General features: G+C 43.0%; 1 long non-coding RNA gene across 2 annotated transcripts; it reads right to left on the reverse strand.

Moving 5' to 3' along the window:
- Positions 1-690: 690 nt before the first annotated feature.
- LOC111252883 (uncharacterized) lies at positions 691-8,985 on the reverse strand. 2 transcript variants are annotated; one of them, XR_015330443.1, is made up of 4 exons: positions 6,176-8,985; positions 3,897-5,568; positions 3,396-3,461; positions 691-826 (listed from the first exon to the last, which is right to left on the reverse strand). It is a non-coding gene; the product is annotated as an uncharacterized LOC111252883 (long non-coding RNA). The 2 variants fall into 2 exon arrangements; XR_002674396.2 differs by having other exon boundaries at positions 3,897-8,985.
- Positions 8,986-13,996: the final 5,011 nt, after the last annotated feature.

Raw genomic sequence — 13,996 nt, forward strand, 5'->3', positions numbered from 1 at the left:
TTCGTCTAGCACCCGAACGTCGAGCTTTTGTTCGTAACCAGCTCTCTTCAAATGGATGAAAGCCTTTTGTTCTAGATATCTAGTTCCTTGATGACATGGTAACTACTTACGTGTTTATCCCGCTCAAACTTCGCGATATATTGTCAGCTTTTTTTTTGTATCGGCCACCTGGGGGAAGCATATTTTACATGCAAATCTCCAGAACTAAACCGTCATCCCCAATAGTGCACCTTGGATAACACGTAGGCAGCACAGCTTTTTTGAGACTAGGTAACACCGGTATATTATGAGAAACCGTAATAAGCGAATTTTCCTATGAATTGCGCCCAAATTCAAAACGATCTATACCATGTTTAAATGGGCGCATCCCAATGGTTTTAGCCCATCTACTGCTGCCACATCTTGGCCTCAAAATAACATTGCTTCCTACCCGACGCAATTGATATACCATAGAGCTAGAAAACCATTTGATACCCCTTCGACAGACTAGTGCTATTCGGAGACTCCACAAGTTTCTCGTCGCACGGTCCGGTCTCTAAATTACTTACACTTAAACTAGCATTATCACGTTAAACACGCGTGTATCGGTTCACTCGTCCTCTAGCCATGGCAAGCTCTCGCGTTTCCTCGCCGTTCTAGTGGCGTCTGCGGCCCGCGACCCCCCGCCCGCCCGCCCGAAAATGAGGTAATTCTATTTGACGGCTTTTGCGGTACATGACAACCGCGGAAAGAAGAATAACAGCTGTCATCATAGAACTGGCCGCCGATCCATAGTCAGCAGATCGCGCGTCATTTACAAGGCTGCTTCATTGTTGTCTGCTACCATCTGTAATGTAATATATGCATATACAAAGTTGTAATAACGATTTCATTTGATTGTCCGTTAATAGTAGACGACTTACTCGCGTCCGGCTGCACCCCGTCCTGTTTCGATGACAGTAACAACGGTTTCTCTACTGCTGCGGCAGTCGGCGTTGTGAACGTCTGGACGTGTGTTACGTTGGTTTCGTTGAGGCAGTCGGACGGCGTCAAGTTCGTACGTAACTGGCTCTTCAGCAGGCTGTTTGCTAGCCAAGCGACACGATGCCGCAACGAATAATAAGCCATCATTGCAAGCAGTCAGAGGGCCAATAAGTAACGGTTTCGGCTGATGGCGTAAAAGCTAGGCTGTATTACGTGGTCGGGATACTGAAATGAAGGTACCGAGCGAGCAGCATCGATAACAGATGAATAGATGCGAAATAGCGAGCGGTCAGATTGCTACTACCATGTCACCTTATTAGAGCCTTCTTGTCACCGGGGTGACACGGCCGTATGCATGTATGTGCTGACGACATATCGCAACAAACATTAACAGTAACGCGCTTTTTTGAATAATCCACTTGCGTCGCTGGTAGCAGCAGCGGTGGCGACAACAAACAATAATATAAAGGACGTACTGTGAAGGCAACAATAAAAGCTTCGCGTGGAGGTTGAAGCGCCGCTAATACAATGAATAGCTGACGAGCTGTGGTGAATAAGGATCGATCTGCAGTACTAGATCGTGAAGTGAACAGAGGACGTTTCTCGGCAAACAGAATGCAGACGCCAGTGTAGTGATAAAAGGAACCACTACAAGCTACAAAGGTGAAACTTTCGGCCCTTGCAAAATTGTTCATGGATTAATTATACTGATATATGAGTGAAGTAAGCCAACGGCTAAGCGGGAAAACCACTTTCGAAATAGATTTGAAGAAACAATACATATTTCTCGCAGATCCGATTAACAAAGCAGCCCATCGACTAATTATGATGGTGTTCTCGGTAAATATCAGATCCGGACAGCAAACATCGCTGGCGGAGAACGGTGACAAAGTTGACAAGGTTTATATCCTTCATTCAGACCTGCTGGCAACAACGGGGACAGTCAACATGAGAATTTGCCCTTTTGCAAATTCTACGGCGACAAAAAATTTAGCTTACAAAAAGGCTTAGAATCCCAATTTTGAATTTGGGATTTCGAGAAAACGAAACGTGTGCTCAAAAGACAACAAATGGGATGTCCTATGTGTATTAAGTGGCCTAGGCAGACCTTCGCGGGTTTCTACACCGCACATTTATCGAATGAATCTTTGAAGTACCTATGCCTAATGACGATGTTTGAGTCTTTCATCATCTAATGCAGCGACTTCATACTGTGCCATTGATTTCACGCCAACATATTCACACATTTTCACTCTTAGCTAATCACGTCACGATTTACAAAATGAAACCCTGAGCCCCCTAGGCTGAAAGGCTTAATGCTGGTGAGCTAAGGCCTCATCGAGAAATCCTTGTGTCATAAGAAGAGTGTATTAATATTAATTTATCCTTACAACTAGTGGACATCCTAGCACTAGAATTTGAATAAACAGATAGTCATTCAGTCCTTGCGTACCACTTATAGCTCGCTGAGCAGTAATAGTAAAAGCAAAACTGAATTTTCCCTAAGCAGTCTGCCGCTAGCCAGCACACACCTCGGATCGTTGTTTTTTTCTATGCCGTCGTTAAACGAGTTGTTATGTCATTATGCAGTGCGAGAACAGCGATGTCGACGCCGCTAACAACGGGGCTGCCGTTCTGAACTAGGTCGGACTGTACTGCTGTAAAAGCTACCATAGATCCCTCGTAACTGTTGGCTGAGCCCCTCTTCTGCTCGCTGGCACCTCCTCCATTGCGCTAGCGAACGCCGCTGTAACAGCCATAAATACTGTAGTGACCGTCATGCTAGTACTGACGATGACTGCATGATGAGTGCCTCTATGGTCACGTCTGCCGCGGCTAATAGAATTCGTACCGACACGAATCAACTGCGGACCTGGTACAGTAAGTGCTCGCTTGGAAGAAAAGCGAACCAATTCTTAGTGACGTTTGGGTTGGGCTACCTCTACGGCAGCCATGGCGGCGACAAGAGCAGAACTCGGACCGAAAAAAAGATCCCCACTGTAGTTCCGTTGAAGTGGTTTGTTTTCTGGCATTCACACCAACAAAAGGTAAGCTAGATAAGGGCACATGGAGGCTGCGGTGCACAAATGGACAGAGCATTACATTTCATGATGAAGTCACTTGCCCTCGACCATTAGCGGGGCCGAGATCGATTTGGGGACTACGCTGATATGTCTGTTGACTGGACATGCACAGATGACAACGGCGCATAAACAAATGCGTACCGATACCGGTAAGGGACATAAACGCACGCAAAGGAAATTCTTCTACTTCTTCGTTCTTGCTTAGCAGAGGTTAGAACCAACGGCGAACTCTAGTATATATGTAAAAATGACGATTAGTAAGAGCAATAGTTGTGGAGGGACGGAAACGTGCGGGACGAATAAGAAACTAAAAATACATAAAGTAAATAGTATCATGGTTTTACTTACTTATTAGATCAGCGCGTCTCCAGTCCAAAAGGCGACGCCGCTTTAGGACAACAAGTTGATCCTTAACTGCAAAAAAACGATGACCTCTGTAGATCTTCACAGTCTATTCTAGTATCTATTGTCTACTTAAGGTTTGTATCCATAATTTTCACACGAGCTAGTACCGATGCAATCGAGTGCGTCAAAAGTTAAGCTAGTTCATGATTTGCTTAAATGTTTTTATTAAGCTGCTTAGTATCCTGTACATCCGTGAAGACTATATCTGTTATGAAACACATAAGGTGTGCGAATCAGGGTGGACGACGTGCCATGAAGATACTGATGTCGAAATCTATTTCTCGTAGTCTTCTCGTCAGGTCTAAAGTCAAAGCCAATTTAGATCAGATGTATGTCGCAGGAGCGCATTCTTGCTAATTGATGAAGAAACTGGAACTTCGGAAGAAAGACAACTAGCTTCAATAATTTTTTATGTCATTCCGTTCGATCGTGAAGTGAACTTACCCGTCACAGGTTTTGCTTGCCAGTCGCACCTCAGCAAACAAGCTGAACCATACTCGTTCAGCGTAACGCTCGTTCAACACCTGACCATTTCATGAAAAAATGGCGCCTCTAGCGTTCATAACAGAAAAAATTATGAGACTCTATCAAAAATTGAATACTACGAATGATCCTGGAGTCAATAGAAAAACGCGATTGTTCATTTTCTAGCAAACATTGGCTGACTAATTCATTTAGTAGCTCAACAATGTATGCTATTGGCATAAAAAGAACAAAAAAAAAAAGCTAGACCAGTCATCGACGATTACCGATACGCACGATTTACGTCGCAGTTTTTTCCTGGATGAAATTTTGTTTATATCAATATACCAATAATGTTGAGTATATAAATTGATTGTTACGTTAGAATGTCTCAATTCATAGCTTTTGATCTACTCCCTAGGCAATGCACGTTAACCACATCCAAGTTTTTTTGAACCTGGACAACCTTCGCCGTATGTCCTCTCGAGTCGCTCATCAAAATTTACAATTGAGGACCAAAAAACTGGCGACATAATATCCTAACTCACGCGATCGTTGCCACGTTCTTAAATTCTGAACATAATCTCCAGTCGGTCATCCGTATCCTATGCGGCGAACGAAGGATGTCCCATACTGTGAATGTATGTGACGCACCTCAGGCATTACTTTTAGGCATCAACTGATAGTAGAGAAAAGTGGCTAGATGTTTAAGGTCGCATGAACCGAGCGGTTCTATATACTGAAAACCACTAAGTAAATGTAATACAAATGTGACAATACATCTGTTACCTCCACTATGATTTTGTCGCCAACGTTGTGAATGATAAAGAGCAGTTCTCCTGTTGAACACAATTCAAAATACACGTTCGCTAATTATTCAACTCCAGTTAAGGGATTCAAATCCTTTTAGCTGGTGGAAGGTTAAGGAAATCTCCTTGGAAAATGTACGCGCTGCAAAGTTCCGTCATTGACGTTCCGGGACAGGCTCTAAGTCCATGCTAAAGTTACGATGATTTTGTGTTCTAACTACGGAATTCTGTGACTGGCCACTAGAACGAGAAGTCACGTTAATAAAGCAGTAATGTTTTTACTTTCAAGCAAAGTTCTTGCTAGGCCGTTATGAGCGAGCTAGTTGATGGGCTAGAATGATGATTTCCCTTTTAACCTTTTGCACAGAACCGTTGGCGTTGTGGTAGCCCCTAAACCTACTAATCGTCTATGTGATTTTTCTATTTCTCAACGTTAAATCGATAGTAAGATATGTTTACCCACTAGATGCGCTTTTTAAGGCATAAAGAACCTCCTAATCAAGCGGGCCTAGCTCGGCATGGTAGGCTGGTTAAAGCCGATATTTCCTTGCCCAATCGGAGAAGTAATGGAGACTGAAGATGATCATGGCTTTGTCACCAGGTAACCAAACTGCGTCCTTTCGATTGCCATGCCAACGGCTTAGAAGTCTCTTGGGGAACTCGAAATACCGGGTTGCACTGATCATTTCATTTTCGGCAGATTATCTTTCCATAGTAAATACTCCTACTGCCACCTTACCTGTGAGCTTATTCAAACGTGCTCCTGAACGCGATTTCTCTCCAGGGCGACGCCATTCTCTCGCTTGTCGCCGCTTCGGCCGAGGCTAATCAACGCCTGCATGCACCTAGGTTCCACAGCACACGCGTTTTTAACCAGTTTCCGCATTTTCATTGTATAGTTTTGTACATATAATAATTGCATATGGAGTGGCAGCTTTGGCCGACTCCCAGTTCTGCTTGAAAAGCCCCTTCAAATGTGTTTCTATCCCTCGGATCCAGACACCTCGCTGGTCCTCAGAACTACAATATTCACTGAGCGCTAATTTTCGAGATCCCTTCGAAACGATACATTTTACTTTCTTCTAGAATGAACTTAACCGGTTTCCGCTACAGATTTGTAAAAGCGTATATATATATATATATATATATTAGACAATCCTCATTTAGAAGAAGCGCGTAATGCAATCTGACCGTCTACCGCACTCGCTTGTAACAGCCAACTACTATGTTTGTATTATAACTGGATGTAGATATAATAGATTAACTGTTAAAATGGCTGACTGTACATATTTCTATATACTAATAATCAGTAGTATTTTTTTTTACGTGGCTAGAAATCGATTTTAGTGATTTTTTGTTCGTAGGCTTCTCATGGCGAAGAAAAAACAGATTAGATTGAGAACGACATCTTCAAAAATAATCGCTCTTATGCTGGATTGTCAAAAAACTCACCATGGGGAAGACGTTTCTTCTCAATGGGTTTCTTAAGGCAGCCCTTATATTCAGCTCTACACAATAGCTAGAAAGCTGTATTTCCTGGAAAATTGATTCTGTCACATCGAACGAGATATAATGTTGTATGCATTTACTTTGAGGAAAAAGTCGATCATCTGTGAACAACCTTCTCCCATTGCGTGCTTACCTGATGTTTTAGTATAGTATTTACAAAACTTATCGTGGGCGTCCTCATCTCGAAATACTAGAATACCCCACAAGGAAATAGCGGGTCAAGTGAATTCGAGTGGCTATGGACAGTAATTGATATCGGGTACAGGACTTCTACGACAGACTTCGTGTTCGATACATCACGGAAAGGGACGAACAAATCTGCGTTGGTCATTGGTAAAAATTAAGCTGTGCACGCGTGGCATCGTTCGTTGTTGCGTTTGTTCCCTAATAAATAATACACTTTTTCGACAAAAAACTTCAGTTTGGCCTTGTTGCATCACCCACTTAAATAAGAGAAATAAGATTGCCTTCAATTTCATTATATGATCATTTCTACTTCAATGCCTCGCGCCAACAGTTCGATAGTCTGCTGGTTGGAGCTAACCTCAACTTTTTACATACACCTCAATATAAAATTGTGCGATCAAGAGTTGATCTGGCTTCAGCGTCGTTGTTAGCCGACAATAACGACCGTAACATTCGAACAAATGTTGTCTCTCTATCGAATAGTTTGTAGCAGCGTTCGGTCGCCACATAAATCTCCTGGGCCGTAGTCTAGTTCCAGCATTGTCAGCCACCTTTGTTGGGTGTCCACTTGGGTGCGTCTTTGAGTCTATCGATGCGTCTGAAAGCGTCTACGTGTGTGTGTGTATGTGTGTGTGTGCGTGTGTGTGTGTGTGTGTGTGTATGTGTGTGTGTGTGTGTGTGCGCGCGCGCGTTTGCCCGGGTGTTATGCGACTTACGAGTTGACTTGTTGGGGCTGTACGAACAAATGGTCGAAGGAAGCTGCTGTAGCGGGCAGTGTTTTGGATGGTAAAATGGGGGTCTCTCGCCGGTCGGAAGAATGGGGCAGGAAATCGTGCAGTAAAAATCGGAGGTAACCAGGGGTACAATCCATAAAGGGAGCTAGCATAGTAGAAGAACGCAGGGTACTGTTGCTGCTGCTGCTGCTGCTGCTGCGGCGGCACCACGACGACTACTATCATCAGCATCAGCACCGCATTATGTGGCTCCTCCCACTCAGCAGCATGAGACCCCACATCACACATTGTATTATCGCATGTGTTTTTCACAATACCTATACAGCGACATTGAGAATGTGATGAGTCACACATCGTCGAGACTAATCCTGATTGAAGCCGTGCTGGTGATTGAAGTCATCAATGCTGGCATCACAAGTCACCGCTTACCTTCGCTATTGAGCGGCTTGAACAAGGCAGCTTAAAGGTGCACACAGCCGTAGCGGGTGATGTCGACCGATGCAAACGGATTTAGTCCTCGCAGGTTTTAAAGCTTTGATAGCTTAGCCATCAGGGCAATCTGATGCCGTTGCGAGTGTGAACAAACTAAAAAAATATATGTAAAGGACAATTAATATATCGCAAGCCATCAATCTTTAACATAACTGCTCGGGACGTTTCTATTTGTAGAAGTAACAACAACCGTGTACGACTCACACTGGGACGGTGGCAAAAATTGGCGATTGCATTAATGGCTGGCAATGCTTGACTTGTAATGTCAGTAGCCGCTACTTGCGGTTAAGGAGCGTGTCCTTGTTTGAAAAAGCTGCGCGTGGCAGCTAAAGGAGGGTTTTTCAACAGTACCGTGCATATGTGCCGTAGGAAGTTGCTGTAAGTTCGATCGACCTGTATCATGTTTCTTGATTTTTCCTCGGCATCGAACTTCTGACCTTGCAGAAGCTAAAATTCTCATTTGTTAACCCGTAAAAGGAATGAAGTTAATAGAAAAAACTATCATAAGATCTTCGTGGGCCCCAACAGTAGCAGGCACTGTTTATATAACCATGAATTACATAGACAGAACGACAGTATCTGTAACAGGCTGTTCCCTTTCGACGTTGCCGGCATTCGCAGGTGCGACCAATGTCGTCGTCCCAATGACAAACAATTTGTCTCCAACAGTGAACCTGTTCGAAACTACAAAATAATACTCTGTTAAGGCTCGCTTGATGCTGTTGGAGTTTTCTATGGACATCACGTCAACTTTGGCCCGCTAAACATGTAATGTGGCCTAGCTTGAGGCAACGAGATAAACACGGCAACCTCAGTGCCAAAGCTCCATCTGTCTTGCATGCCCGGCAAAGGCGGCTGGCGGTTAAACTAGCAAGGGGAACTTTTTCAGTCAAGCTTAAAGCGAAGCAAAAGTTGCTACGTAAACCTGCAAAAGTATTAGAAGCGCATGCGCTAACAATGAACTGCACCCTAATAACTACTTATTCTGATATATATACACATACGGGGAACATGTCTCTTGGCGGTTGAGGTGGCCTTATTCTATTTATGCTAGATTACCAAATGGTGGGCGAATTATTTGAATTAAGCGCGACTTTAATCGTGCAATACATTCGCGATAGCGACACCGTGATACCACTCAGATCTTCATGTCATGCTACGTTACAGGCTAGTCTGATATCGGCCGAAGAAACTGTCTGAGTAATCACAGTATATACAAACTGACTGATATGGAATTATAATAATATAGTGTTACAGAAAGCTTCTCGTAGCTTCATTTTCTGTTTGTTGTCATCACTTCCTTATCCTCTATTGGTTGACAAATGTCAGATGGCTTACCTACCTTATATGTATGTGTGTTTACCCACGGCTGGTGGTTTGCTGTTGACACCCCTCAACATAATGCACGCGCACGTGACCTGCACACAAACATCCACATGCAACACGAACTGATGAGATACTAGAACATTCACGAGATAACAGCTCGCCTTAGTTTGACCTGGAAAATTCTTATTATTCATTCATATTATGAGTTATTACTTTTCGAAATAGCCGGTAAAACGATGATGGCATTGCGAAACCTGAGATACTCCTGGATGAAAGAAGATTCCGCAATTACAGGTTTTCCATTATTAGTATTATCGAGTTCGTAGTAGCTCATTATAATATGCTATTGTCACCTGCAAAAACCACCTAATCTAGAGGGGGAGTCTAGAAAGAAACAGATTCAGTGAAGTCACAAGCTGCTTCTTTGGTTCTAGCGTCGCTGAATTTCGTTGAATAGCGGGAGTCGCGGTGTGACCTCGCGCAGCTCCAACCTGTACCTACCATCGGCACCTTCGTCCTAGTCGAACTGGACCGGTCGAATTATTGATAATTTCAACTTGCTACATGTTCAGTATGTACTAATAGTTTCATCGGCTTTCCAATAGTGCAATGATCGAAGTAAAGTTTAGCGCTATCCGGTTAGCTGCGCCACAAAATCCAAGTTCATTTGAAAGTATCGTAGGTGCCGCGCAGGACACCGATTGCTTAGGCTCCAAGTCAAAAAATCGGCTTTGACATACCCTCCCTATTATCGCACGATTTGACTGAGATAAAATCTATGTTTGTGGTGATCATTTAGTTACCGGCTAGGTTGCCCAGCCAAAATCTTCACGATCCATATCTGTGTGAGCAATTAGCAGCGCATTTTTGTTCTTCTACGGGTGACGCAGCCGACACACCAGTCAGCCGTCACCAAACCCATTAAGTCGCCGATGAAAAACGAAGTTTGTTGGCCTGCTGTTTTTACCCTTTTCGTAGTCCACAACCGATACAAAATTGGAGTGATTCAAATCTTCTGCCGAACGGTCGATCTCCTACAATGTGTGCGCATCCACTTCTAGCTCTTTACTCTGCTACGATATAGTCGATGTGGGACGGCGACCGACTCACAAGCCCTTATCATCAACGTTCCTCTATGCGTTGAAGCTTGACTCCGTTTTTAGCGCCGCTTCAACAGCTTAGCAGTCTCCACATCGGAGGAGGGAGTCCTTCACTATACAATTAACCGAACTGTACTTCTGCCCATGCGGCGTCCCAACAACAGCAGCAGCAGCAGCAGCAGCAGAAACAAATCCTGCACGATGCGTCACAAGTAAGCTAATAAACCAGTCCAATAGCAACGACACCAATCAAACGGAACAGCGCACTGGACATACTTAGACACTCATGTAAATGAGGCTCTATTGTATTGATATGGTGTTTCGCAACGGATACGTCTGGTAAATTTGTGCCAGCCTTTTCGCCATTCTAGTGGCGGCTTAGTTCGTAATAGGCCTGCTTTTACGCCTTCTCGAATTGTTGGTGCGTGCGGGTGTAGCAGCTTCTGGTGATATATAGAACGATGTTATCTGTGGCAGCAAGCGCCTGCGCTGTCTCCGTTGAATTTATCTACTATAATAGATAGATGGATCCTTTTGTTGCTGTCGTGTAGACAAATTTGTATGTGCATCTTCGTTATGAAACAATTTCGAACGAGATGCTAGCCTGGCTTGGCTGAGCGATAAACCAGCAAACTGACAATTTACAGTACGTGCCTGCTACGTCCGTTCCGCGATGCCGCCTCCTGACCGCGTTCGTTATCTCGGAATCAAAGGGTGGCCGGTTTTTGCAATGCTGGTGCCATACCGGAACTTAACCGATGTTCGCCTCGCCTTATTGTTGCCGCAGCTGCCGCCGCCTTTGTTGCCAGCGGCGTTTATAGGGGTGATTCTGTTATTTGCTCAATTCGGCCGTGGCGGCGACGACAGCTATTGATAATCGCTTGTCGTCTTCGCTGGACGAACCCGACAAGGTCTCCAATAATCGAGTACGAACGCGCAAACGTTCTCGTTTAGTTCAGCCGCCGGAGAAAGAGACGGAGGCAGCTGATTGTGTCCGTCAACGAAGGCAATTGACGAGTAGCAGTAGCGTCGGCAGGACGACAGGCGGATACTGGCACGCATTCGGCACTATTGACCGCTACGAAAAGTATTAGCACCGGCGAAAATTTTAGCATTGAAAGCCGTTTGTCCATTGGGCATGAACGCGGGCCCGAAGTCGCCACACTGCAGACGGACCGCTCTGTCTGCACCTCTTTTCGTGTTGACTGGACCTCAATAACGAAGCATAGGGTGTGCTTATTACTTTATTAGCTGAAGCATACTAAACATGGAAGCTGTTTTGGGAAGACACAGTACGTCAGAACTGGGAAGAAGGGGGCATTCACATCATACGGTGCATTATTATTGGCTGGTAGTTTTAGTAATACGAGGATAACGACTGCGTTTTCTGCGAACTAATATCCGCTCGAATCGTAATTTATTGCAAGAAAGCTACCGAGGATGGGAACATTTCACACACATTTTCAGTATGTTAAACGAAAAACAGATGTTTACATTGACGCGAAAGCATACGATATAGGGATGCCATCGTCAACTTTTCTCGCATCGGAGCTTCACCGCAGAGTCCGTCTTTGAATGCTTAAAACGTGAACGATCTCAGCATAAACATACGATTTGTATATGAGAATGGGTCGTGCAATTAGTACTGTGGGTGCGTCATATCTGAAACTTAGCAGTGTCGACGGTAGGAAGTTTGAAAGGCAACTTACAGAAACGTAATAACGTGCTGCTTCTGCACATGAACGTGCAACTGCCAATTCTGGAATACTGCTTGTTTTCAGTTGACTTGACTTTACTAAATCGTATCATGTTTAATAGTACTTTTATATAATTATATATACTTAATTTTAAGTATAAAATATGATTATAAAATACACAACAGACCTTGTTGACCAGTCGTTTTTTTTCCGAACGAGATAGTGAATCGTCGGTAAAACGATTCAAAATAGAGAAAACAGATAACAGCAAACGTTGAAAAGCTTTTCCACGTTTGCTCTCAAAATATTTTGTAAGCTCATCTGAGCAGACTGGGGCAATGACTGCCGACCCGTCTTATGATATTGAATCTTGATCATGATTTGGAGTATGCTAATGTAGAATTCTGAATGTGTGATCAATATTATAACCCAGTTGGAACAATTCCATCGTAAATAAGTACTGGGCTCGCACAGCCGACTATATAAAACTTCGAACTTTTCCGTGTCAGGTTTCATTAAAGGTCTTTGCTATTTGGCAAATAAAATCTTTAGTCAATCAAATTTTCCTTCCTTCTAACTCACAGTGACTGTATAAGGTGTTCAGTCTTCATCGCATTTCTTCATCCACCGTTCATATGGCTGTATTTTTCTAACCTTAACTGCGCAACTTCCAACTTAGGTCCGAATATCAGACGTTTTGCGCAAGGTTAGGATCTCTTCTGTTTCGAGCCGTTATCTCTGATCCTAAAGGCGTGTGTCTACGAAGCATTGTTCGCAGTTAGCATACATATGAATCAAAAGTATTTGGTTGGCTTTTTACAATTGGATACCAAACTCTGCAATGTTTCATTAGGTACACTTAGAGATATCGCATATTTTTTTTTGCAGAGGTCTACTTATATTTTATTAGTGATCTGTTTTTAGGATTTAGACTATCTAGGACCTAAGTTTCTTAACAGATCTTTGTTAGATATTTGACCTCTACATTGTATCGCCGTGAATTATATATTTCACTGATTTTTTTCGGCAGCTATGTCAAGTTCTACGTGACATGATATAGAATTCTAACAATGCCCTAATTTTTATTCTAGGGCCTAGCTTCTATTTAGGGCTCAAGAAAAGACATGTTTATGCTCAGAAAGGTATAAATACTTATTCGCAGAGCGGATGTCAGGCTCGAGGTTTAATGCAGTGCCTGTCAAAAGTCAATCATAATACGATAACTTACGCACAGAACAGGCGCAATTGGAATCGGAGCGAGCCATCATGCATTTACATACGGATTGGTTCGTATAATAATATAAGTTAGTATTTTAATAATACTTTCTGATTAATATCAATATGATTCATAACGAAAACTGTATTCTTATGACTCTTTACTTTAAAGGAAAGTATAGTAGTGATATTATAACTTCGCGCCATCGCTATGCCGTACTTGTAAACTTCCTCCGCCTTTTGAGTTTATTCGTTAGTTGTAACTACAGTCCCATTGTAGACCTCGCAGCCAAATGCCGAAATGCTTGAACCGTTACCGTTGCCTAAACTGCTCTTTATGTCCACTGGTTAAATTGCATCTGAGGATTTCACGAAATTTCTGTGAATTTCACTAACGAGTTGATCTTTGAAAACCTTTGATGTTTGAAAAGAGCTGAACGTTTCAAGACACTTGTGGTTCTCCTCTGCAAGATCCATTGCAAGATCTGCAAGATCCTTTACCGTATGTTTCAAGTTTCACGTTCGGTATTGCCGTTAAGCATTCCATCCAACGTTTTATCTAGAGGTAAGTTATACTTACACATGATAAAATAAAATACGACACGTGGCCAGATCTCGTCGAACTCATAAACCGCTTGGCTGGCAACGTATTAGAGCTCTACGCGTTTGACAACTGAGCCCCCCCGTCTATAATTGCATTGGTCAGGAAAGCAGGACCATCTCTTAACACCCAAGAAACAAAATAGTAGTCCATGTTATGCATCATCTTACCTACTTGTCTATTCTTATACATGACGATATTTGTAGGCACATTTATACTGTAAACAGTATATATTCATTCATAGTGAATATGTAAAGTAGAAATTCATTCCGGGGCAAAAGTTGTAGAAGGAATTATGTTGGATCGGAGCGGAGTTTGCGAACTGTGTAGCAAACGATTTCTTGTTTTAAAAATGTGTATTTAAAGAAAAAAAAAACAAAAGCAAAAAAATCATTGCTTTATTCATTCACTAA

This window comes from Varroa destructor, unplaced genomic scaffold (assembly GCF_002443255.2).
Source record: "Varroa destructor unplaced genomic scaffold, Vdes_3.0 BEIS01000006.1, whole genome shotgun sequence".
Lineage (NCBI taxonomy): Eukaryota > Metazoa > Arthropoda > Arachnida > Mesostigmata > Varroidae > Varroa > Varroa destructor.